Here is a 24,279-nt window from a genome sequence, read left to right as displayed (position 1 = left end):
AAAAAAAAAAAAAAAACGCATTAAGGGAAAGACATGAACAGAAATGAACTTAATATGTTTTTCTCATTTCAACTAATTTTCTTGTTCTGCTTCACAAATGGACGAGATCTCATGCAGCATTTGTTACACTATGTGTTTTTGAAATGAGACATGCTCAACATCGCTTTTAACAAATTATTGATCAAATCACATCACATGGCTTAATGAAAAACAAGAGAAATAAATTACAAATACACTCAAGGGTTTGTTTTTTTTATATAAGAGGAAGACAGTCGTTCAGATCATATTTCAGTTCCTACTTGAATTAGCTCCGTCTTTTAATTTGGATATTTAGTTACAAAAGGGATCATGCTTGACGGGGTGTCTATTATCAGGAAATGTTTGATGGCATGAACCGCGTTGGATGGTTGTTTCTACCATGGTCACCTACAAAATGAACAAATAATTAATCAGTTATTTGTGCTTTGATCTTGTATTTTTATTTATTTATTTTTTGTTTGTTTTATTTTCATGGTAACAGCAACCAAGCCTGCACTGACCGGAGGAAAGTGTTATCCAGTGGGGCAAAAATGAATTTAACCAATTGTGCAAATTCTCCCACTTAAAAAGATAAGAGATGTTTTTTTTTTTTTTTTTTTTATCATACCCCAACTATGAGAGACAAAACGAGAAAAGAAAAATCCAGAAAATCACATTGTCTGATTTTTAAATAATTTATTTGTAAATTATGGTGGAAAATAAGTGTTTGGTCAATCAGAAAAGTTCAACTCGATACGTTGTTATAAACCCTTTATTGGCAATGACAGCAGTAAACTTTTCTGTAAGTATTCACAAGGTTTTCACAAATTGTTGCTGGAATTGTGGTCCATTCCTCCATGCAGATCTCCTCTAGAGCAGTGATGTTTTGTGGGCTACTCAGACTTTCAACTCCCTCCAAAGATTTTCTATGGGGTTAAGATCTAGAGACTGGTGAGGCCACTCCAGGACCTTGAAATGTTTCTTATGAAGCCACTCCTTCATCACCCAGACTGGATCGTTGTCATGGTGAAAGACTCAGCCATGGTTCATCTTCAATGCTTTTGCTGATGGAAGGAGGTTTTCACTCAAAACCTGACCATACATGACCTCATTCATCCTTTCCTTTACTAGGATCATTCGTCTTGGTCCCTTTGCTGAAAAAACAGCTCCAAAGCATGATGCTTCCACCCCCGTGCTGTATGGTCTTGGATGTGACTCAGTATTCTTTCTCCTCCAAACAGCAGAGTTCTTACCAAAAAAGTTCTACTTTGGTTTCATCTGATCATAGAACATTCTCCTAATCCTCTTCTGGATCATCCAAATGCTCTCTAGTAAACTTTAGACGATCCTGCACATTTACTAGCTTTAGCTGAGGGACACGTCTGGCTCTGCAGGGTTTGACTCCCTGGTGGTGTAGTGAGTTACTGATGGTAGTCTTTGTTACTTTGGCCCCAGCTCTCTGCAGTTCATTCACTATGTCCTCCATGTGGTTCTGGAATTTTGGCTCACCGTTCTTGTGATCATTTTGACCCCACAGGGTGAGATCTTGCGGGGAGCCCCAGATCCAGGGAGATTATCAGTGGTCCCGTATGTCCTCCATTTCCTAATAATTGTTTCCACAGCCTGGTGCAGGTCTACAATTTTGTTTCTGGTGTCCTTAGACAGATCTTTGGTCTAGGCCATAATGGAGTTTGGAGTGTGACTGTTTGAGGTTGTGGACAGGTGTCTTTTATATAAATAACGTGTTCAAACAAAGGATCCTCTTACCGCTTGTTTTGTTCAAATGAGCCTGGGGCGGTCGCCAGTCCATCACAGGGTACACAACCACTCCCACTCACATGTACACCTAGGGACACTTAAGAGTCTCCAATTAACCTATGAAGCATGTTTTTGGATCACTTTCATTGGAAGAAATATCCACCATTAACTCTGAGCATTAAATGTGTATGAAAACACTTATTAATGAACTCGCGTTCACTCTCTATCAAGCAGTAACATGTACATATTACATGCTTATTTTTTTCCGGTTTACAACTGGTGTTTAGACAGCACAATAGACGATTTGACTGGAACTTCTTTTTAGGGCTCCATTATCCCATACCAATCAGAATTGAGTGTTCACTTGGAACGTAGTAAAAAATTGGAATAAATTGCCAAAGCTTCAGAAATACTTAAGTTTTGCAATCCAGTGTTTGCATAAGACCTCTATCCTTTCGTTGAAGTTTTAGGATTCGTTATACGTCATCCTTTCTAATTCCAAGCAACAGACGACTTCAGAAACCCAAGGTGAGCATGTACTGTAGAAGCTCCTAAAAAATGAAGTGTTACAGACCTCAAAAAGCCAATAAACTCACTGGAAGGCAAGTACTCTGGCTCGAAACCACAAGCCCCCATTACTGTACTAATGTAGAGAAATGAGCTGCTTACATGCAACAAATTGGAGCACTACCTAAAACAAATGAAGCCTGACAAAAACACTAGCCCCACCTACCAAGGTCAAACAAACATGGGAACCCATCTATGGTACGCTTAATAATGACACATGGACAGCAGTAAAGCACACTTTGGCATATGAGTTAATTTATCACCCATGGAGGAACATGCTTTCATTTCTCATTTCTGGCCTTTTATTTCAGCGTTGGTAAAAGTAAGACCATACTGGCAGTGTAAAGTTTTCTTTTGGTGTTTTATGTGAGAATCTGTGTACATAATGTCATTAATTATGAAATGTTATGCTTCTACCCACACCCTGGAGCTCAGCAGAAACATTTGGCTTTGATGTTAATCACCGTATTGTGTGTTTGAAACACAAAAACTCAACTTTAGTTTGCATTTTTAATGTTTTTGTGTGATTTATGATGTTTAAAATGAGTGTAAAAAATGTGTTCATGCCACATCTTATAAGTAAGAAGGTAAAATCCACACAGATTTTCTACAAAGCTAGAGGGATTTCAGCTATGCTCAAATACTGTTCTATAAAACTGAGGTGCATGGTAATTTAAGAAACCTTTCACCCTAGTGCTTCATTCAGCTCTTCTTTTTCCTTTTCTCTGTCTCTCACTCTTTTTTTCTGGTCCTTTTTTGATGCTCAGTACTCCACAGTCGACTTTTGTTGTCTAGCATACACCACCAAAGCTCTGAGCACATCTTCCCAAGTCTCTGTGCTTAGCGGTGGTGATTTACTGCAGTGCTGTAAATCTCAGACCAGACAAGATCAGAACAGAACCCACAATCCCTTGCAGAGCCCCCACTTCAGCCTTTCTTTTTCTATATTTTAGACTAAACATTACATTAACTTATCATATTCATCTGTATGTAATGAAAACTACTGAGACATATAAGCCCACATATTAATATTTCCTTCTTTTGTCTGTTTTCAGCACCATGGACAGCTCCAATGTCATTTTATTTTCAGGGGTGAGGTTATGTGAAGAGCTTTATCTTCAGTACGGAGCAGATTTTTAATAAAATTAGATAGTTGCACAAAAGTCCACCACCCATTGTTCGTTAATTATTGCTTGATGCCCATTTATCAAAGATGTATTGAATTTAGCCGAGGATGTTTGATTTAATCCGATTTTCAGCTTAATCAGATTGAGCTCGACTTGAATAGATTCTAATGTAAAATTTACAAAACTATTATAAAGTAATAGATACAGTTATCCCTAACTTGCAAAGCAAAACTAAATAAGACAATCTAAAGTGAAAGTTCTAAGTATATTTGCTAATTTTGTGTTAGAATTTAAGTTAAAATGGCTGTTTTTTTTTAGTTAATTAATGGTTGACTTCTGGATGTTTTAGAATTTTATTTTTTTCATTTAAAGGAACTACAGAAAGTTTAAATTCAATGTTTAAAATAGTTGTAGAATTAGATTGTTTTTCCCTATCTGTTGTCCTCATTAGTGGTCGCTTTTGGACTCCTGTTTGATCCAGTAAACACAATTCTGTCCAAATGATGCGTATTTGGAGAGCAAAATGACAGGATAGTTCTTCTTTTACTATTCATTTATTAAAATTTCCACATCCTATGGCATCACAAACAGTCTACCTTCTGTAGTAATTATAATTTCCTTTTTTTTTGTTCTATGTTTTTGTGTTTGAAGCATTTATGTCGATGAAAAACTATTGAAGGAAGATGATAGAAATCTGTTCATGCTCAGAAACTGCAAAAGGTTAACATGTTTTTACTGCATCACTTTAGGTTAAACACCAACACTTTAGGTTAAAACATAAATTGAAATCTAAAAAAATAGTTTTCATTTTAGTTGGACCTGAATTTTTCTTTTTTATTCCAAGTTTATGCTGAAGAGAAAAAAGTCAAAAATGCATTTTAAATTCAAACTTTTTGACTTGCAAGTGGACAGAAGAAGTGAGATTTTTACTGAAAAGGTTAAAAATAATTGTACAAAGATGTACTGGATAAAACAAAAACAAATGTCAAGACAAATGCCTCACACTAAATGTTAAGCATGGCAGGGGAAGGATGATCATTTGGGCTTGTTTGGATCAAAGCACCTAAAATATGTATTTACTAAGTCATTAAGTTGTTTGTAATGTTCCAAAATAACAACCTTTCAAGATGTCAGTGACAATAATAAATGTAAGTGGAGCTCCACAAAGAAGGAATATTTCAATTGTGTGCAAAAAAGAAAAAAAATATATATATTTTTTCATTTCTGCTTGGATTTATTGTCAAATTTACTAACAAAAATGTGTATTTTTTACCTAATTCTAAGTGTTTCATATTTTAAGTGCTGGTACAAACATAAAAAAGCAGATGTTTTACTATGATTCTAATGTAAAGTTCAAAAGGTTGCACTTTTTGAATACATTTACACCTTCCCTAAGTAAAAAGCTTTAGAATTCCTTTCCCTCTCTTTGCTCAAATCTGTCAAGAACCATCTTGTTACTGATCTGACGTTTCCCCTCACTATAGCAGCTATGCATATTCAATAAGCATCCATTACCAGTGTCGCAGCAGAAGAAGGTGAATGGAATGACGAGTATTACAGAGACATATAGGAAAATCAAAGGCATGAAAATGATTAAGAGAAGCAGTAAAATTACTAAATGATAGTAGAGGGAGAGCGTAGATAAAGAGGAGAGGAGGGATTCTGACATTGTAGAGCGTGAAACACCTTCCTTACTGCAGGCATGGCGTGCACTTTCCCATCACAGCCTAAGAGGGGCAGCAGAGATGCAGCTTTCAGTTCTTTGTATCCTGCATTTTTATAAATTCTGACTTTCCCTTTTTCTCCAACCATCTTTTCGCCATTTACTTTATTTTATCACCTTTAATTTGTAAGAAAATGCTGAAAAATACAAAAAAATTATGCAAAAAAAAAGTCTTACACATAATTACATATGAACAAGCGGCACTCCTCAGAGCGTTCTTGTACCCCCTCCATGTTTAGTCATTTCTGTCTTTAATAGGCAGTGTTGAAATAGCAGGTAATCTGCAGTGACAATGTGAAGGCACAGCTTGTAGCAACGTCTAATTGGTGTAGACTGACTTCAGAGCATGGTGCCACTCAGTGGCTGAGTTGTTGGAGGACATGGTTAGCCTGTGTAGAATCGGAGGTCATACGACGCTGAGGAGGCTACTTCACATTCTTAGGGGCGTTTTGCGTCATTTCGAAAGACTCCTTCATGTTTTACACAAGATTTCATTTACCAGACTTGACTCCTGATGTCTTTAAAAGACCCTCTTCTCTTTAATTCACTGATAGTTTCTCACATAACATCCGGAAGGAGCTGTTTGTGTCACTCTAAACCACGTGTCAAAGTCGAGGGTAATTCTATCCGGCCCTCCAGATCAATTTGTTTTATTGTTATTAACAGCCCAAGTTATGGAGAGTTAAATATTGAAAGTTATTTTAGGTTTAAGTTGATTCATTCTGGAATAATATTCCTGCCTTTATTAATCATATTTATGTTAAAAAGTTATGCTTTTAAACTTTTAAAAATTGGCATTCTGCTAGCTTTTTGGACTATTTTGGCATTTACTAAAAAAATGTTTAAGCTGCTTTGGAATTTAGCTAATATGATAGCTGTTTTTGCTAATTTTGGCTTTTTAAAAAAATTTTTTTTTGGCTATTTTGGCATTTGGCTAATATTTCAGCTACATGCTAGCTATTTTGGCTAATTTGAGCCTTTTTTAATGTCTTTTAGGGTATTTTGAAGTTTAGCTAATATTTCAGCTACATAGCTGTTTTGGCTCATTTAATTTTTTTAGGCTGTTTTGAAATTTAGCTAATATTTAGGCTACATGGTAGGTGTTTTGGCTAATTTAGGCTTCTTTTAAAGAAAGTTTTAGGCTGTTTTGAAGTTAGGCTAATATTTACACGGTAGCTGTTTAAGCCAAATCAGGCTTTTTTTCAGTTTTTTAGGCTATTTTGAAGTTTAGCTATTTTTTTTTAAGCTACACGCTAGCTGTTTTGGCTAACCTAAGTTTTTTTTTTCAGTTTGTTTAGGCTAATTTGGCATTTTAGCTGGCTATCCACTTCAGCGTTTTCCGCTATAAATTTCAGCATCTTCAGCCGCCAAATTCAGCTTAGAGCATTCACACTGGCATTATTGCAAGTAATGCAAAATATTTAGTTATTAATTAGTAATTATTTTATTATTAAGTTACATTTTTAATGTTTTAAAAGTTAGTTTTAGAGTTTTCAATAAATGTTTATCCTGTTCGGCCCGCGACTTAAGGTGCATTTTAAATTTTGGCCCTTTGTGCGATTGAGTTTGACCCCCCTGCTCTAAACCCACAGGTAGTCCGTACTTTTGGTAGATGATATTAAGTTGCCAGATTGAAAAAAAAAAGCCCAAGCAAAAGTTATATTCACCACCTGCTACATAAAGTAAAGACGTTTTATAAAGTGGAATAAAATTGAAGGTCACTCGTACATCTGCAAATAGAGCTCCACTTCTGCAAATGTACAGATGTGCAGCAGGATGCCTGACAGTCGGCTGAAAAGCCTTTGATGCTGACAAAGCCAGTGCCATAGAGGACCGATGCCCCAGAGGCAGGACTCAGTGTTCACTCTGACTCATCAGCGCTGGTACGCACACGCACTCAGGCTTGGACAATAACAGCTGTAAACGTCAGAGGCTGCTCTGTGCCGGGTTGAGGGGTTCCCATCTGTCATCCCTGAAAAGCTTAGCACAGATCAGCTACCATTATGTGTCCTCCTTTGCTAAAGGGCAGGAAATTGGTGGGAAGAAATGATGGTAAAGTTGAAATCAAATAAATCCTAGAGTGGGGGAAGTGTAGTGCTGTGCATGGGATTAGTTCTGTATTCCTGTGAATAGAACTAATCATCAGCTATGACTCTTGGGTATCCTTGACAAAGGTTGTGAGGAAACCTGATTGTCATTAGATTTGGTCATGTTGTGCACTTCATATCCTAAAACAAACAATCAATCATCCCTTGGTATAAGCCTCGGTGCACTCTCCTCTCCTCCTTAACCTTTAACACAGGAAATGCCGCCAACGACACCAAAATATCACGTGATCTTGGACAAACAGGAACTCTTCCAACACTTACACCTGTGGTCTCAACTCCAGACCTCATTGGCCGGTGTCGTCCATTCCAACCAACCTGGCTTTGAAGCTCCTTATTGGCTAAACACACTTGATCCAGGTAATCAGTAGCAGATGAAGCAGGATTTCTAGAAAGCTAGCAGGAGTTTGACACCCCTGGTTTGTGCAATCAACAAGAATCTGCTGATTTTGATACAGAGAGAAGCATTTTTTCAGATCGGCTTTATATCGGCACAACACTGATTTTGTCTGCCTCAGAACCAGTGGGAATTATGTTAATTGCATCAATGGTTATTCGGAAGACTACTGGGTTAATCCATTTTTTGGGTAATTTATACATCTCGATTTTTGTCAAATAGGTCTCCCATACCTTAAATAACCTTTATTTTCCTGAAACATGAAATATAAATTATTCAAAGTTGTTGGAATTCCAAAGAAAGGAGGCCAATACTTACATGTACAGAGATTTTTTAATTTTTTTTATTATTATTATTATTTTTTTTAGATCTATATTTCTTTAATATTAGCTTTTGGTGAATTAGTGCATCAACTCTATGTTTTGCATTTTAACCACTGACTGTCTATTAGAACCATAATCCCTTCCAATGCTTTCCAAACAGGAAGTACCCGCAGGTCCCAGAAAGCCAAAACCCCATAGAGAAATAAACAGCTATTACTCAGTCATTAGAATTGTCAGATTGTTGGTCTGGTATCTCTTTTTAACATGTTCTTGCTAAAACTGTTTTTTCCAAATGTTTTTTATGTTATATGTAATTTTTAAAACAACCAATCAAATGCCTCGGTAAAAGCACGTGGTGCCTGCTGGCCCCCACCTCGAAGGTTCCAACCATTTGGCAGATTTCAGCTGCTTTCAGTGGAAGGGGTGTGGCTTTCCAACAAGCTCACTCCTGATTAGCGAGAGTGGTTTCCAAGGAAGCGATGACTCAGACCGATCTTGACTTAGCAACGTCGTCTGGTTCCAAAATGGCGACGTCCGTACCGTGACTGAATTTACTATATTTCATTAGAACTGGAGGTAAGTGCTTTCTCCACATGTCAATGACTTAAACATTTCCTTTTCAAACTGTATGAGTTGTAGTAAACGAAAATGATAATGTATTGTACAATACTGAAAGTTTGTAGAACGTCTGTCACTAAGCTTCACTTTGCAGGAATATGAACTTATTTGTTTTTCTGACGCATCTTCACCTCATTGAGACACTAGTGACACTAGTTAAATCAAATACATTTAAGGTGTGTAAGAACACTAAGAAGAAAGTCACTAAATATGAAAAGCACCAGATAAAAAGGGTTAAAAATTGTTTTTGATATCATGGCTCTCAGGCCCCACAGCTTTGCATGTTCTCCTGTCTTAGTGCCTCATGCTTGATTCCAATGACAATATCAGATTTTGGCAGAACTTACGGAAGAGCCAATGAGCTTAATCAGGTTTAAATGGTAAAAACATAAACAGATTCATTGAGAAGCACTAGTCAGATACGAGCTTAACTCGCAATTAAGCAAGTTACTGCCAAGCAAATGAGCAGACAGCTTACTTGCCTTCTTTTTCGGTTCATTAGGCTCTCCGCAGCCAAATAACTCCTCCAAAGGTCCCTCGGTCACTTCCTGCACCGTGGCACTCTGGATATCCTCCACCAGCGCCTGGAAGCCTCTTTGGGCCCGCTTAGACTGAGCTGTCCCTCTGAGGGAAAAAAAGCTTCTGTGCGCTTGAGCTCTTTAGTCTGGTGTTTAAGTCTGCCCCGGCCGTTCATTGCCAAGCTCGCCATCATAACAAGCTAGCAGTGTAAATGCTCAAGATTAGGCTAGATATTGGCACTTTACCGTTCTGCACTTTGATGTCCTCGTGCTCAGCTGACATGCAGGATAATTGATGCCAGCGGGGAGGTTGCGTAACTAGCTGCATGTCAATATTTGGTCAGCCTTGGTCAATGTGTTAAGCTGTGCTTACACTGATCTAATCCTGAATGAGCTGATTTTAGCAACAGTAAATGCTTGGATTCGTCTTGGATGAAGCAATTTTGGACAGAATTTGTCAACAATCTTCTAAGCCTTGACACTGTCCATCCTTGCAGAAACTTTGCAAATGATTATAACGAAAAGCCAATAATTGATAAGAATTCCTTTCCTTCATCAATATTGAATCCAAAAACATTTGGCTTGGAGAGCCACATTCTCCTCCGTTTCTTCAGTCTCTTCTGTCAGCGAGTATCGTAGCCAGGAACTGCTCCGCAGGACACTAGAGTCTGTAATAGGGCTGTTTCGGAGGAACTTTCCCCCAGCTGCTGTGCTAATTGAGGCACGGAGACAAACCCCAGCCAGATGGAGCAAAGATGCTGCAAATTGATTCCACGCATTCGTCTTCATTAAGGTCTCTGCTCTGGGGCTTTCAAAAAGAAAGTCTGAGAGAAAAAGATGAGGGCAGAGGAGACCCCTGTCAGGGCCTGAGGACTGGTTCTGATGAGGTAAATACTGGTTCCCATAGTAATTCACGCTCACGTGTGTGACGTGTTGACACTGTACAGCAGACAAGACGGCATTGGATAAAAAGACTCCTAAGAAAACCATCGGAGCAGCTGCAGGCCATCAAGACCCCACCTTGTTTTGTTGTCCATGGTATTCGTTACTGTAAACCCTGCTTGATCCTACCCTCCAGTAACGTTCTACCTTTCTCAATTACACTTGAGCAAAAGATCCTATATACATACAGAGGTCTCACTCTGATACAAAAACACAGAAAAAAAGAAAAACAAAACTAATATGGCCACAGTCGTAACATTTCCTAACTGTAAAAGGTTAGTGTTATTGTTCTCTTCTCTTAAAACAATACTATCTCAGAATTGTAATGCAATTTAAGACTCCTAAAATACTCCCTTTTGTAAAACCTGTAAAAGTAGAAAATTACATGAAACAATACTTAGATCTGTGTGCAAAGACTTTCATTTTGCTTGCCGTCAAGGAAAGTTATGCTGCTTAGCACGTCAGCTTGGCCAACCTGTAACTCAAGTTCTAGACTTAGATGCTTTAGAAACTCTACCTCCAAATATTCCACAAGTACATGACATTGTGTTGTGATTACTACTACTACTAAAGTGAAAGCTGGAGGAGCCACCCACAGCTTTTACTGTGTTTAGTCCATAAAATCAGAACCTTAGAAATGTCAAAATAAAGAGAAAAAAAGAGACCAAATAGAGAATCAAACATAAACAAATGGTGCTAAGAAAACATGTAAAAATGGCTTCATATAGTCTACAATGACCCTTTAACAAACCAATCCAACTATAGTTTTTTCAGCTGTACAATTCTAAGCCAGATACCAGCTCAGATGAGGGAGATTAAGATCTAGATCTATTTGTCTCTAATTAAATGCGGAAAAGGAAGGCTTTGCCTCCACGCCGATTTCAGTAGCTGTGTCATTCGTCGGACCACTTTTCAAGCATTCGGTTTTCATCTGCTCCTGATTTGAATCAAGAAATACTCAGAAACGCACTTTTGATTGTGAAGTTATTTTATATAGGTCCTCTACTATGAGGAAAAATGCTACAAGAACAAGTTAAGAACATAAAAATACCTATTTCAATGAAAATTGTATTTTTTTGCACTTTTAGCATGATCTTGAGGCATTTTTGTCATGATAGAGGACATATATGAAGACACTTAAGTGTATTCAAATGATTGTGAATCAGGAGTAGAGAAGAAATTGCAGTCGGAAAAAGTTTGGTGTGCGTTAACTGTCCTGCCTGCAACTTAGAGGTGAATTGCTAATAAACTATTGCCACTCTGCAGAAACTATGTATGAGATAACAACAGAGTTTTTTTGTCTTTGGATAAAAATGGCACACGGTAAAGACCACTTTTACAAAAGATCATTGGAGTGAGATTTTAAAGTTTTTGGTTCTGTCACGCCTTAAAATAAGTATATGGTCTATAAATTATGTTCATCTATTGATTGCTGTTTTTTGTGTATTGTGTTATGAGTATTAATTGATTTAGCCTTTGTTTATTCCGTGTTCCTTTGTTTATCACAGGAGAAACGTTCTAAAATGATGCTGAAATAGGTGAAATCCACAAAGTAGGATTAGTTTTAAGGATGTAAAACCCCTCAATACACACGTAATACTTTTTTTTTTTCAGACAGACGTGAACATTTTTACACTTTTCTTTCTTGTTTAAACTCTTAAAGTTCGAACCTTCGAAGAAAAATAAGTCCAGTATTACAGAATGATGGCAAAGATCTGTAACAAAATCAAAAAATGACGTAGATTATAAGTGAAAACATTCTGTATAAGATACACGGCACGGAGGGGACTGATTGACAACGTCTCCAGCCAATCAGGACGCAGAATGCTTTTGGAAAAAGCATGCAAAATTGCACCAAAAATAATCTGCAAAACCAAGAGACCGCGAAAGGTCAACCAAAATATAGCAAGGGATCATGTTTATAATGTCAAGCACGTTCTGTTTATTCTTTGTTCTGGTTTATTTAGTCAAAATGAACTATAAAAAATAACTGAACGTGACTGATACGGGAAAAAAAGTGTCTTATTGACATATTTTTCATCTTTTAAAGCCGTACACTAGTTATTCAAAGTAAAAAGTCATATATTACTGTAATAACATATTTTTTGTAATGAGTTAACCCAACACAAACCTGATCACTTCTTGTATTCTCCAGCCACGTTGACCACATTCCTGCCGTATTTGTCCCACTCACAGCTGCGATGATGCAGCGGCTGCAATTACCAGACAACATAGAAAGAATGATGTGTCACTTCCACAAATTGCATTCCCCATACTTAATGACCCCCATGTTTATGTAACGATCCCTTCAAATTCTCACCGTGGGAGCGCTAACACTCTGTCTTCCTGCCAAGCGCCGCTACTCAACACATCTTTCACCGCATATTAGCTCCCACCGCCCCCAAATAAATGTGCGACAACTTCAAATTGAAACAAATAAATATTAAACATATCAGTGATTTTTGTGTCACAAATACATATAAAAAATGACGCCTTATGTTTCATTCCATATTGGAAAAGAGCGGATTTGTCAGCAGTGATGGGGTTCTGGAGCGTGCTTCATGGCGGCAACATGAAAGGGGATTTTTTTTATTTTGAAGGGATGGGCTGGCTGGCAAGCAGGGGTGCAAACATGACTGAAGGTTGGGCTGTTGGCAGGAGGGAGGGGAGGAGGTACCGTTTTATGTTTCATCCATTATTCTTGCCACGTTACCTGGATTATGTGCCGACTCACTAGGTGGTGGTGGGTGGGGGTTACTTAGGCCTGTCACACGACGCCCGGAGAGGCTTTCTCACATCACTGTCTGTCTACTTTTCCAAACTTGCATCCTTTTATTTCCTTGTCATCCTTCTTCATCTCACCCATCCCATGACATCCCATCACAGAACCAAACCCATTTTTTAAAATATTTTCTTTCATATATCCGTCCATCCTTCCGTGTTCCTTCATCCGTCTTTTTCCTCAGCTCGTCTTTCCTCTGTTCTACTGGGACGTTAAGCAGCTTACCACATGCCTTGGTGCAGGCTTACATTATGCTGGAGTTTTACTGTCACTTTGTGTATACAGGTGAGTCGGAGCCTCTCTGACTGCTTTCCCGGCAGGATTCCAATTTTTATTTCAACTTAATCCCGGTATCATCTATGGAAGGGATGTCTCCTTAGCATAAGAGCTGAGCCTACATATGTTTTTCTCGCTTAGACAACAGTCACATAATAAACATGGTCTGCCTTTAAATTACTAACATCTGCTGTGGTATTATTTCTCTCTATAGCTTATAGCTTATGTAAAGTCTGATCAAAGAGACTTTCTTCTTAGAAGTGCTAAAATGGTTGATGCTAACATTTTTATAAATTGCTCTGCATGTACTTCTCTTTCTGCGTCTTCAAAGAGCACGCTATAGTGAAACCACTTGTAGAAACCACCTTTTTAAAAAAAAAAAATTCTTTGTGGCATTCATTAACTCTCTGTGAGAACTCTCGCTTCCACTGAGTGGTCGGGACTGGACCAGTCTTCTCCTGGCTGGTTTAGAAAGATCCGGGCAATTCAAGTGAGCGTTTCCATTGAGTGTTGGACCATCAAGGCACAAGCGGTTAGACAAGACTACAAAAGTTCTCTGGACTCAGAGATTATTTGTGTCTCTGGTCCCTAACCCCCATGAATAAGGCGGTAAATTGAAGGTTGCATAAGGTGAAGAAGAATACAGCTGAAAAGAGGACAAAACTTTTGGCTTGGATTAGGAAAAGCGCTGGTCCGACACCTTTAATACCTTTCTGCCAATCAATTGATTTTAGTATACCTCCGCCCTAACTGGTCCATTCCATTTTTTATGGACCTATAACCAGGATTAGAGGGAAGATTGATTCCAAATACTAGGTCTTCTGTGCTATGTTTAAGACTTAATGTTTTGAACATGTTTTGTTCCATGTTTTATCATTTCAAGAGCAGCAGAAAATAGGTATTTTTTAAAAAGCATGTTTTTAGTTATTCATTTATTTGTATTAATGTGTTCTGTCCAGCAGCAGTGCAAACAGATGATGGGGGTTTATGAGTCTTTAGACACATGAGGTGCATATTTATACAAACCCATTTTGTATTTGAGGCTAAACTTTATTTTATATTTCCATTTTATTTTGAAAGAGAGTATGTTTTCTTTTTAAAATCTTGACAAAATAAGGGCACATTGAAATCAAATCTCTTTTTTAAGGGCGACCTTGCCATGAGGTCAGGAGTACATGTAAAAAAAAACATTAAGCTTAAATCCCACATATGCTTTAGTATGAAACATTACAAGTTGCTAGAAAAATATTACTCTTAACTATCATATTAGTATGTATAAGGGATAGATTGTGGCTTCACATGGAAAGAATGAGGGACCAAAACTCACACTGCACACTATAAAAGGCAAATTCCTGGAAATAATTAATGTTTTCATTTTCCTTGAAATCTTATTGATTTTCAAAATGGCAGACTTGTAGATCTTACGTTATATCAGCATATAAAATGTTAAAAACCTAATCTTTAAAGTGTTTCACTCATTCCTCGACTGTAGAGAAATAGTATTTCTTTTCACAAAATTGACTGAACCACCAACCTGGTGGGGGCTCAAGAACTATAAATTTAGACAAAAAAAAATGTTTTTTTTGCACAAAAAAACAAAACTAGTGACATTTAAAAATGCATTATGTCTCCTACTGTTGAGTCTTTCCACCACCGTCTTTACTTTTCAGTTTATCGCCCAGCCCTTGTTGTCTTCAAACATCTTGTTAGGTCTGTCCTTGGGGTGCATGTACAGCTCCTGCCTATGCATATTTAATTCCATCTGATCCTGGAGCTGGGGATTTGCCTTTCCCTTTCAATTCCAAGGCCCGGCTCTGTGCCTTTGTAGCTGACCTCAGAACAGTTTTGCTTCCCTTGAGTGCACCCGTGTTCCCTCCGTTGAATGCCTTTTACATTCAAGGGGCAGCTGGGTCACCTTACTGTATATAGCTTACTATGGAATTACTATGCGCCTTCTCTTCTGATTATACTCGGCTTTTTCTTTCTTTGTTGCTCTTCTTTCATTCTCTTCTTTCCTTTTGAGTGCCATCTTTCATTATCAATTAATCTGCATTCACTCTAAGTCATCTTATTGACGTTGTTGGTCGGCGTGTTAGTCGAGAAGTATTGAGTAGCTATTGAATGCTGTTTGAAGCTGACATTAGGATCTGTCAATCATTTGTCTTTTTGCATTTTCTACATTCTGGAGAAGCCTGCGGTTTTGTGAAACAGCTTTAACCTTTTAACAGCAAAGATTTAACTCCAGTGTTTACATTCTCTCAATAGCTGTTACTGTTCTTATGGTATTAACATAATTCCATCCAATTCTGAGGCAGAGAAATTGTGCTGATATGCAACACTTTGCAACACATTCTCTAGTCGTTGCATATTGACATTTAATGATCTCTCTGCTTCACTTTTTGATGTTTACGGTGTCCCCAACGCATCGTTTTTTGACATGCTGGTCCGCAACCCTCGGGACGTTGTACTGAATGGAGTAGCGCAAGCCGACTTTTCCTCAGGATGCAGACCCGACCCGGTATCAGATGCGGTTCCTGATGCGAACTGGGCCCAAATGTGGTACTGAATGCAAACTGGTGTACTGGGTGAGGGAACCAGTGCACTTTGCATCCTGGTACTGTACCAGGTTTGGACCGATTTGTGACCTGGAGGTTGAGGACCCGGAATTTACTGGTACTGGGAAACGGCCAATATTGTCTAAAAACGACGGGTTAGGGACTAGGGACACCCCAATCAGTAACAGTACGTCAAAAAGTGTTATTTAGGTGTAGTTGGTGACACCTCTTACGTTAAACCACAATTAGTTTATTAGTCTATTGGCTTTCTATCACTTTTGAACTATATTTTACATGTAAGGTCTCACTAAAACTATTTTCAAAGTGTTCCCAGTGGTCTTTTAATATTAATCATACAGTCTTTAGGCAAATTCAAAAATCCAGTGTTGTTTTCTAGATCAGTTGTGGGCTGGACATTCGCCATTTCCCATCATCCCTTTGTTTACACTCTCTCTCTCTAGCTAACAGCCCCTCACGACCCCAACCTAACATGACCAGTAAAACTAACATATTGATAAATATTGGAGATATCCAGCCGTACAGTTTTGAGCCAGATTTCAGCTTGAATGAGGAAAACAAAGACGTACATGGATCTATTCGTCTACAAGCGGATGCTTCAGAATGCAGCTTGTGGCTTGACGTTAAAAGTTCTACGTCACAACTACAAGCTATTTCCAACGACATTTTTTCATCTGATTCACTGTGATCTGACTAAAGAAATACACAGAAATTGAACTTTAAGCTTAATTTTCCTTATATATCTTCTCCATCATCAGAAAAATGTCACAAATACATGTAAAAAAAAGCTAATTGGAGTGGGTCTTTTAAAATAACACATTCTACTTCTAATTAACCTGTTTTTATTGTTTTCCTCCAGTTGTCTAAAAGAATAGGGCCTTGATTGGGATTATTCTTGTCAAACTCTGAAAAACAATAATTAACATAAACAAGCACATTTTTATATATATATATTTTCAAATATCTTAACGAGTTTAGTAATAATTCCTAATTGCCGGATGGTGTTGACATCGGGCTGGCGCGGACTTGCAAAAAGAAAACGACACATTTCATGGAAAAAACCCACCACTGAGGAGACAGATTTATTTACATGGAAATGGTTGGAGAGATAGGAGTCACACAAAGCTCTCAGAGCTCATTATTTCCTTACCAGGTCCCGTACTCAAGAATACAGGCAGCAGAGCTGACAGGACAAGGATGCAGGCTGACACCCCGAGCACATTCACTAATGCACATGATCATGTGCTGCATATATAGTAACACATACGCAGATGAGAGGAGATTGCTGTCAAAAAGCATATTTTATACATTTTGTTGGAGGACAAAAAATACTAAAAAATATATATTTTTATTCTGGAATTTTTACAAGTAAAAGGAACGGTGTAAAATGACATGATGAGTAGGTTAATCTGCTCGCAATTAGCTGTGGCGTCTCTGTTGGAGAAGCAGTGGACAGATGTTTCATTAGTGTTGATGAAGGAAACTACAAACAGACGCTGAGGGTCAGCGGTCTGGGGAGAGCTGCTTTATGATAAAACATCCTATACGGTGCACATGTCTTTGTCTGGTTATGCAAATACGCCCGACTCTTGTGTGAAACAGTAATTCAGTAAAAAAAAGAAAAGATTATCCTTGTGATGCGTCTGTGTTCTGAAAATCAGTAAACCTGGTGACATTAATTAAAACCAAAAATCTGTTAATCATTAGCTTTCGCTGATTTCATTACCCACTGACAGCAGCAAATAATTACAGAATTCCACCTCTGACCTTTGAAAGTTACTTCAGTTAAATGTCAGTAATGAAAGCAAATTTACACCAGGATTGGGGTGGGCCTGCCTTTTCCAGCTTTCTCTGTTTTTTCCTTTATGATATTAAATAACCATGTTAGTCATGTGTATGCAAATTAAAACGTAGGTGAATGTAACCTTCATATTGTAATAAAAGACAAACCAATACTCAGTTTGTTGCCTGGTATTGTTATAAATGGTCCTCATTCCACTATCTTCACACCCACTCCTCACTTATGGGATTCACTGATTTAATTTCCAGATTTAAATAATTACTTTTAAATATGCAGATCAGTAAATTAACACAAAATGTTTATTTATTTTATAAGTTATGAGTGGTTTTTGTCAGTGTCATTAATGCAAATTTGCTTTTGTAAATCCTTCATTCCTTTATCCTGAGGATAAGTTATCTTTGGTCAAGTGGTCAGGTCAAGTGCAGGAATCATGTTTTAAAATGTAGGTTGCACAGTGGCACGGTGGAGCAGTGGTTAGCGCTATTGCCTCACAGCAAGAAGGACATGGTTCAAGTCCCAGCTGAGGGGCCTGAAACAGAACCACCAACGGGGGACCTTTCGGTGTGGAGTTTTCATGTTCTCCCTGTACATGTGTGGGCTTTCTCCAGGGACTCCAGCTTACTCCCACTGTCCCACCATCCAAAAATATGCTTAATAGGTTGATTGGTTACTCTAAGGTGTGAATGGGTGTGTGAATGAGGCCCTGAAACAGACTGGTGACCTGTCCAGGGTCTATCCTGCCTTCACCCATCAATAAAAGGGTTAGGCTCCAGCAGCTCCGTGATCCCAAAAGGGGCAAGTGGCTAAGAAGATTGAATTGATGAATAAATGGCATAGCATCCACATTCCTCCAAGCATGATGTGCTGTTCTCTTCCTGAAAACAAATGCAGTCATAAAACTGGTGTGTTCATTATAGTTTTGAAAAGTCAAAATTTCCTTAGTTTTAACACATATAGGTACGTGAAATTTATTCTCTGCTTTATAGTGCCTTCATACTGGACGCGGTAGAGGCGTCAGGTTTGGGCGTCAGCCACGACACGGACAATCACTGACTTAGCTTTTGACTAGATCAAAGGGTAGAAAAAGAAATTCAATATGGCGGCTTGATGTGAGGATTTTCGCCACAAACTTCCAATTATTTTCTTAAAAAGACTGGAGCTGCAGGGTTGCCGGAAACTGTCCCAGTTACTGTTGGAGCAAAGGGGGGATACACCCTGGACAGGTCACCACCCTGTCACAAAGTCCAGTGAGCTGGATTGGTGGCTATGCTAGCCGGCCGCTTGGTGGACAGTTTAGCCATCTAGTGAGCTCAGTTCCCCAGGCTTTGTTAGAGCTAAGAGTGATCACCAATGCCCAGGTGTCCTGGCAGAACTAGTGAGGTCTACTGCCTGAGCTGCAGGTCCCTGGGCAGCGAAGCTCGCTATGCTTGCTCACCGGCGGTTGGTTGCTCGGTAGCTCGGAGGGCCGCCGTGGGTGCTGTTGTAGCGCGCGCATGATGTTTTCTTATGTTAAACAACACAATATCCCCCAGTTTTATTTTTATTTTCCCCGTCTCGGGTTAAAGCTCAAACTGGGCCCCAGACAAATGGAAGTAACGTTTAAAACGGCCGTGAGGAGTGAAGGACACCACAACGAGAGACTGAAAGATCTGGTGAACCAAGACACGACGATGTGCTTGCTGGTGTTTCTGTAGAGCTCTCCAAAGCATACAAACCCAAGCTACTCGCTCAACATCATCCATGTTTTCCATAATGTGGCAACTAATGAATTCCAGAACAACTTTTCTGGTTGGCTATAAGGAGTAAATTTGACGTGTTTAAAAAGAGAGGTGGCAGATGCGAATTTGACGTGTGTAAATGCACCATGAGATCCATCCCCTTGGGGAACCAACTGGCAGTTTAACCTCTAAATACAAACTGATGAAGCTACGTTCCCACCACCCTCAGGAACAAGCGCTCAAGCGCCCACTTCCAATGAAAAGTCAATGCCAAGGGTGTCCTACATGTTTTCCAACCAAAACCCATTGAAGCTCCTTATTGGCTAAACAGACTTGATCCAGGTAATTAACAGCAGATAGTTTGTAGAAAACCAGCAGGAGGCCAGCCCTCGAGGCCTGGACTTGGACACCCCTGGTCTATGCAAATGAGTTTTTTTTTGGCTTCTGCATTCAAAACTTTTGCATTCATGCAACTCAATTTCCTATAACTGTTTTCAGCCTCTTTATACAAAAATGTGCAGCCATTAAACTTAATTGAACGTTAAACCAGATCAAACTTCGACCAATCAGGGACCTGGATATCGTAGTGACATGATTTCTGCCCGGGCCAGTAATGTACACCACCACCAAATCTTTCATATGTTGGAACAGAGGTGAAAAAAATAAAATCCTGGAGTAAATTTTTTGAGATTTGCACCGTTTTCCATTTAGTCTTTGGTACGACCCAACCATGAATTTGAACTCACAACCTTCCAGTCTCAGGGTGGACACTCCACAAGGCCACTAAGTTGGTTGCAATAGAGTTCTGTTAAAGAAAAAAAAGAAGTATAGTCAGAAACCTCTTAACATTTCACCCCTTAGTTAATTCTTTAACATCTGAAACACATATATCAAAAGAAATACAACATTTTATAGGGAATTCGAAAGAAACTCTTTTATAGCTGGCAAGAAAATTACATTATTAAACATTGTCATATTAGAGCCATAAAATAACCCATATCTACAATTCTAATACATGTTATAAAATGTTGATAATTTACTGAGCTTGTAAAGGCTTTCAAATGTCTCTTATTTGAGAACGGAATTGATAGCTGAGAGAATAAAAGTGGCTGATATGGTTCTTCAAAAAAAAGACAGCAGAAGCAGAATGTGACATGAAAAGCCGAGTGGAGAAGTGGGAAAAGAAACAAATGGCAGGAAACAAGTGTGAACGAATCATCTCCACTAATACTGCAGATTCTGTTTGGCATCAAACAAATATTCTAATAGTTTTTCGTCGTGACAAAGTCTCCATTCATCGTCCTCGTTTGTTTTCCTGTGTAATTTTTTCTTCACCCACATACTCTTAGTTTTATTGAATGCAAAAGAATATTGATTTTGTTTTTCTTTCAAACTGCCGCACTACTTAAACCAAACTGATTCACTCTTTTCTAAGTGACTTTTCCTAATTTGATTTTCTTGCATCCAGACCATCAGTCAATGTAGGATGGAGAAATCTAATTTAGGAATAAGGTTAAGACAAAAAAAAACACAGAGTGATGAAATATTGATGATACAATTACTTATTGATTAACAGATTGTTTAGTTTGACCAGCAAAAAAAAACAAAACTCTTTTATAGTAACCTGTTCTCCATCTGTCTTCTACCCTTTTCTGCATTGATTATCTGGAGTGGTAACGTTTGGGATTGGAAACCTTTCCGAATTTAACCCGGCATATGTGGAAACCACGCCTGACCAAGCACATCATCCGACCTGACTCTGGATTTGGATCCCAGAGGATCCGCGGTTGTTCTGCCACACATCAGCAAGCTGCTGAATCTGGCCGGCCGCCACTGTCTGAAGCCAGTTGATGAACTTTAGACAACCTCTCCTCTAATTTCTATCATTTGGTGTAGCTCCTACAATATGAGGACAACTGCTGTCATGCCACCTCCTATGAGTTTCAGTGTAATATACTGATTTTTGGTGCCTATAATTTCTCTTCAGGAAGTGATCAACCATAATAGTATCTGTAGAGGAAGACAGCAAATGTGGCATTCACATGGGTGTTCTGTTGACACTTGTCACCTGCCTGAACATTTTTATAGACTTGTCACGTTCTAGCGAAGTGGCAGGATGGCAGCAGTGCACTCCCCAGTACTTCCATTAGGACAGCAGTTGGCCCTGCAAACTGCCAAAGGGAGTCTGAGCTTTTCACTGAGCCGCAGAAATGCCCTGATACCTTTTTTTTTTTGATGGGAACGGATGGCACCTGTGGGAGGCAAGTCGAATCCAAAGAGACATCCTTTCACCCCAAACTATCAAGTCTTAGTGTAAGTCTGACTCTGGATGCTTTGTCCACACAGCTGTCAAAGGGTTTTGGCAGCACGAAGACGACTCTTCGACTTTCGGGCAAAAGTATTACTAAAACTTCATTGCTCCGTCTTGCATAGTTTTTTATGTCTAAGTGGTAAGGTTTCCTGTGGTTTACCAATCACAAATTTCTCTACTTTTTGATGCCTTTCTTTGGAAAATAATTCTCTTCTGCACACATGAGGAAGCACAATTGTATCCTCAAACTGAACGAAACAGGAGAATCGCGCTTTGAAAGGAGTGAAAAGGAGAATGTCAAACAATAGGTCCACCTGGTTGAATCATCAGTGTTCTGTCAGAGATATCCGTATTTATAGTGAATACATTTACTCTGCACTTCAAAACACCATTATACACTTTACTCTATAAGAGGCAGATAATGTAATGTTGGCTTTGTACTGATGGGCATCGCCAACGTCTGTTTCAGACCAGACCCACCATGCTTCATCCTTGTAGTAAATACCTTTGGTAAATGTTTAAACAGCACACTCTCTTTTAGTGCTTGGTTTATTTTGTTCCTTACATACTGTTGGGGTCAATTTGACCCATTTTGATAATCAAGAAGGACATAACTACCCTTAATTGTCTCCTAAAGGGCAATACCATTTTTCTTTTCTAATATCCTAACTCAACCTAACACATAATTTTGCATTCTTCAAGTGTTTGGGGTCAAATTTGACCTGCGTTTAGGATTTTCAAGCTACGAATGTTAGGTAGATCAAAGGATGGGTTAAGTTCTAGAAAAGATTCAGGAGAAAGAGATTCAACGCTTTAATTATTTGCTCAGAGGAGATGAATGAAAGCGCAGAGCAGCAGCTGAGGGCATGCCGACAGGAACAAGCCTCCTGGTGGCTGAAGAAAAAGGAGACGAGGTGAGTCTCTCTGGTGAGTATGGGGGGGATTAACTGCAGGAGATTCAGTTTTTACGCGAGTTTTGGTTGACATAAACTTTGGCTGACACCGGTGAGGCTGACGACTGCTGGCAGGCAACACTGGAAGTAAAGTGGAAGGTTAATGCTGAGTCAGAGTAGAAAAAAAAATGCACAGTGATGATGTCTCTTACTCCCTTTTGTTTTCATGGAGGTGGAGGGAGAGAAAGTTGAAGGAGCAGAGCCAGGAGGGAAGAAGAGGTTGTAGTCCAAAAGTGATAAAGCAAGTTATTTCTGTTGTGCTTTTCCCAGATAAAAAGAAACAAAGAAAACAAAACAGTCTGTCACAGAATACAACTCGCAATTATAAAACAGGAACAATCCAAGGAATGTTCTAGAAAGTAATGATGAGATGATCCAGCTTTAGTTATTTAAATCCAATGACGGTACACATGGGCAGAAAAGCAAGAAAGAAAATTAGGTTTAATAATACTCTATTACCAAAAGTGTTGGCTCACCTGCCTTATATGGACTGCAGAGCCACCCCATTCCCAACCCATAGAGTTCAATATGATGTTGGTCCACCCTTTGCAGCTATTACAGCTTCAGCTCTTCTGGGACGGCTGTCCACAAGGTTGAGGAGTGTTTATAGGAATTGTTGACTAGTCCAAAAGCGTATTGGTCAGGTCACATACTGATGTTGGTGGAGAAGGCCTGGTCTCAGTCTCCGCTCTAATTCATCCTAAAGATGTTCTATAGGGTTCCGGTCAGGACTCTGCAGGCCAGTTCAGTTTATCCACACCAGACTCTGTCCTCCATGTCTTTATGGACCTTGCTTTGTGCATGTTTGAAGAGGAAGGGGCCGCTCCAAACTGTTCCCACAAGATCATTGGAATTGTCTAAAATATTTTCCTGAAAATTTTAAAGTTCCTTTAACTGGAACAAACAACTCCTGAAAAACGAGCCCACACCGTCATTCCTCCTCCACCAAATTTCACAGAATGCAAGTGATCAGAACACCTGATTTTGATCATTTAGATGGATGAGCCAATGCTTTTGATGATATAGTCTATATACTTAATATAAAAACTTAACTAGAGGAAACTGGCAAAAACGTGCAGATAGACAACAAAAATTGGCAACTAGAAAATGTGTGACTGAGCAAAAGTTCAGGACACAGGTGAACTACATGAGTACAACCAGAGGGTGGGAAGCCTGGAGGACCAAAAGAACCTGGAAAATCAAACGGGAGGTTTCTCTAAAGACCCGCTCGATCATCTTTGATGTATTGTAAGAGTTTCCAGTTGTCTTTTAACTTTGGGCAGGGACTTTATATCACTGTTACATTTTTTGTCTGTTCCTGATCCACTGATTTGAATAAAGAAATACTGAGCTAATACTAACACTAATGCAAATCTGAAATTCTAATGCAATTGTGAGCTAAATATGTCCTTCATCATGAGAACAATTCTGCAAGAACATATAAAAAACACCAGAGACAATTTTCATTGGAGTGTGTCTGTAAACTAATATTTGAATGTTAAAAATTATACAAAATACCTTTGCTTTATCTGCTCTGTGACAGTGGAGAGTGAAAGGATTTAAAAGGGAAGCTGTCCCAAGGCTTTCAGCTCTTCAGACCTCATGATAGCAAAAATCACAGAATAATCTTTCATGATGAAGTGGCTGATCTGACTGAGCAAATGTGGGAAACACGTCTTCAGATTCCTCCGCTGCAGCCTCTTACTGCTGCTATAAAAGCAGAGTGAAATCAACATTATGTTGTTTTGTGTTATGGGTTATAAATTACT

At 38.8% G+C, this 24,279-nt stretch overlaps 1 long non-coding RNA gene across 5 annotated transcripts in view; it reads left to right on the top strand.

The window, feature by feature from the left end:
- Window positions 1-24,279, top strand: part of LOC112158751 — a 354,072-nt gene that overhangs the window by 49,882 nt on the left and 279,911 nt on the right. Inside the window, exon 1 of one of the 5 annotated variants that reach the window (XR_004947101.1) lies at window positions 8,425-8,594. The exons of the other annotated variants lie outside the window; for them this stretch is intronic. This is a non-coding gene — a long non-coding RNA (uncharacterized LOC112158751). Of the gene's footprint in view, window positions 1-8,424; window positions 8,595-24,279 lie in introns of those variants that run through there. 5 annotated transcript variants of the gene reach the window in all.

This window comes from Oryzias melastigma, linkage group LG23 (genome assembly GCF_002922805.2).
Source record: "Oryzias melastigma strain HK-1 linkage group LG23, ASM292280v2, whole genome shotgun sequence".
Lineage (NCBI taxonomy): Eukaryota > Metazoa > Chordata > Actinopteri > Beloniformes > Adrianichthyidae > Oryzias > Oryzias melastigma.
Note: the sequence above shows the minus strand (reverse complement) of the source record. Positions and strands in the feature narration are given on the sequence as shown.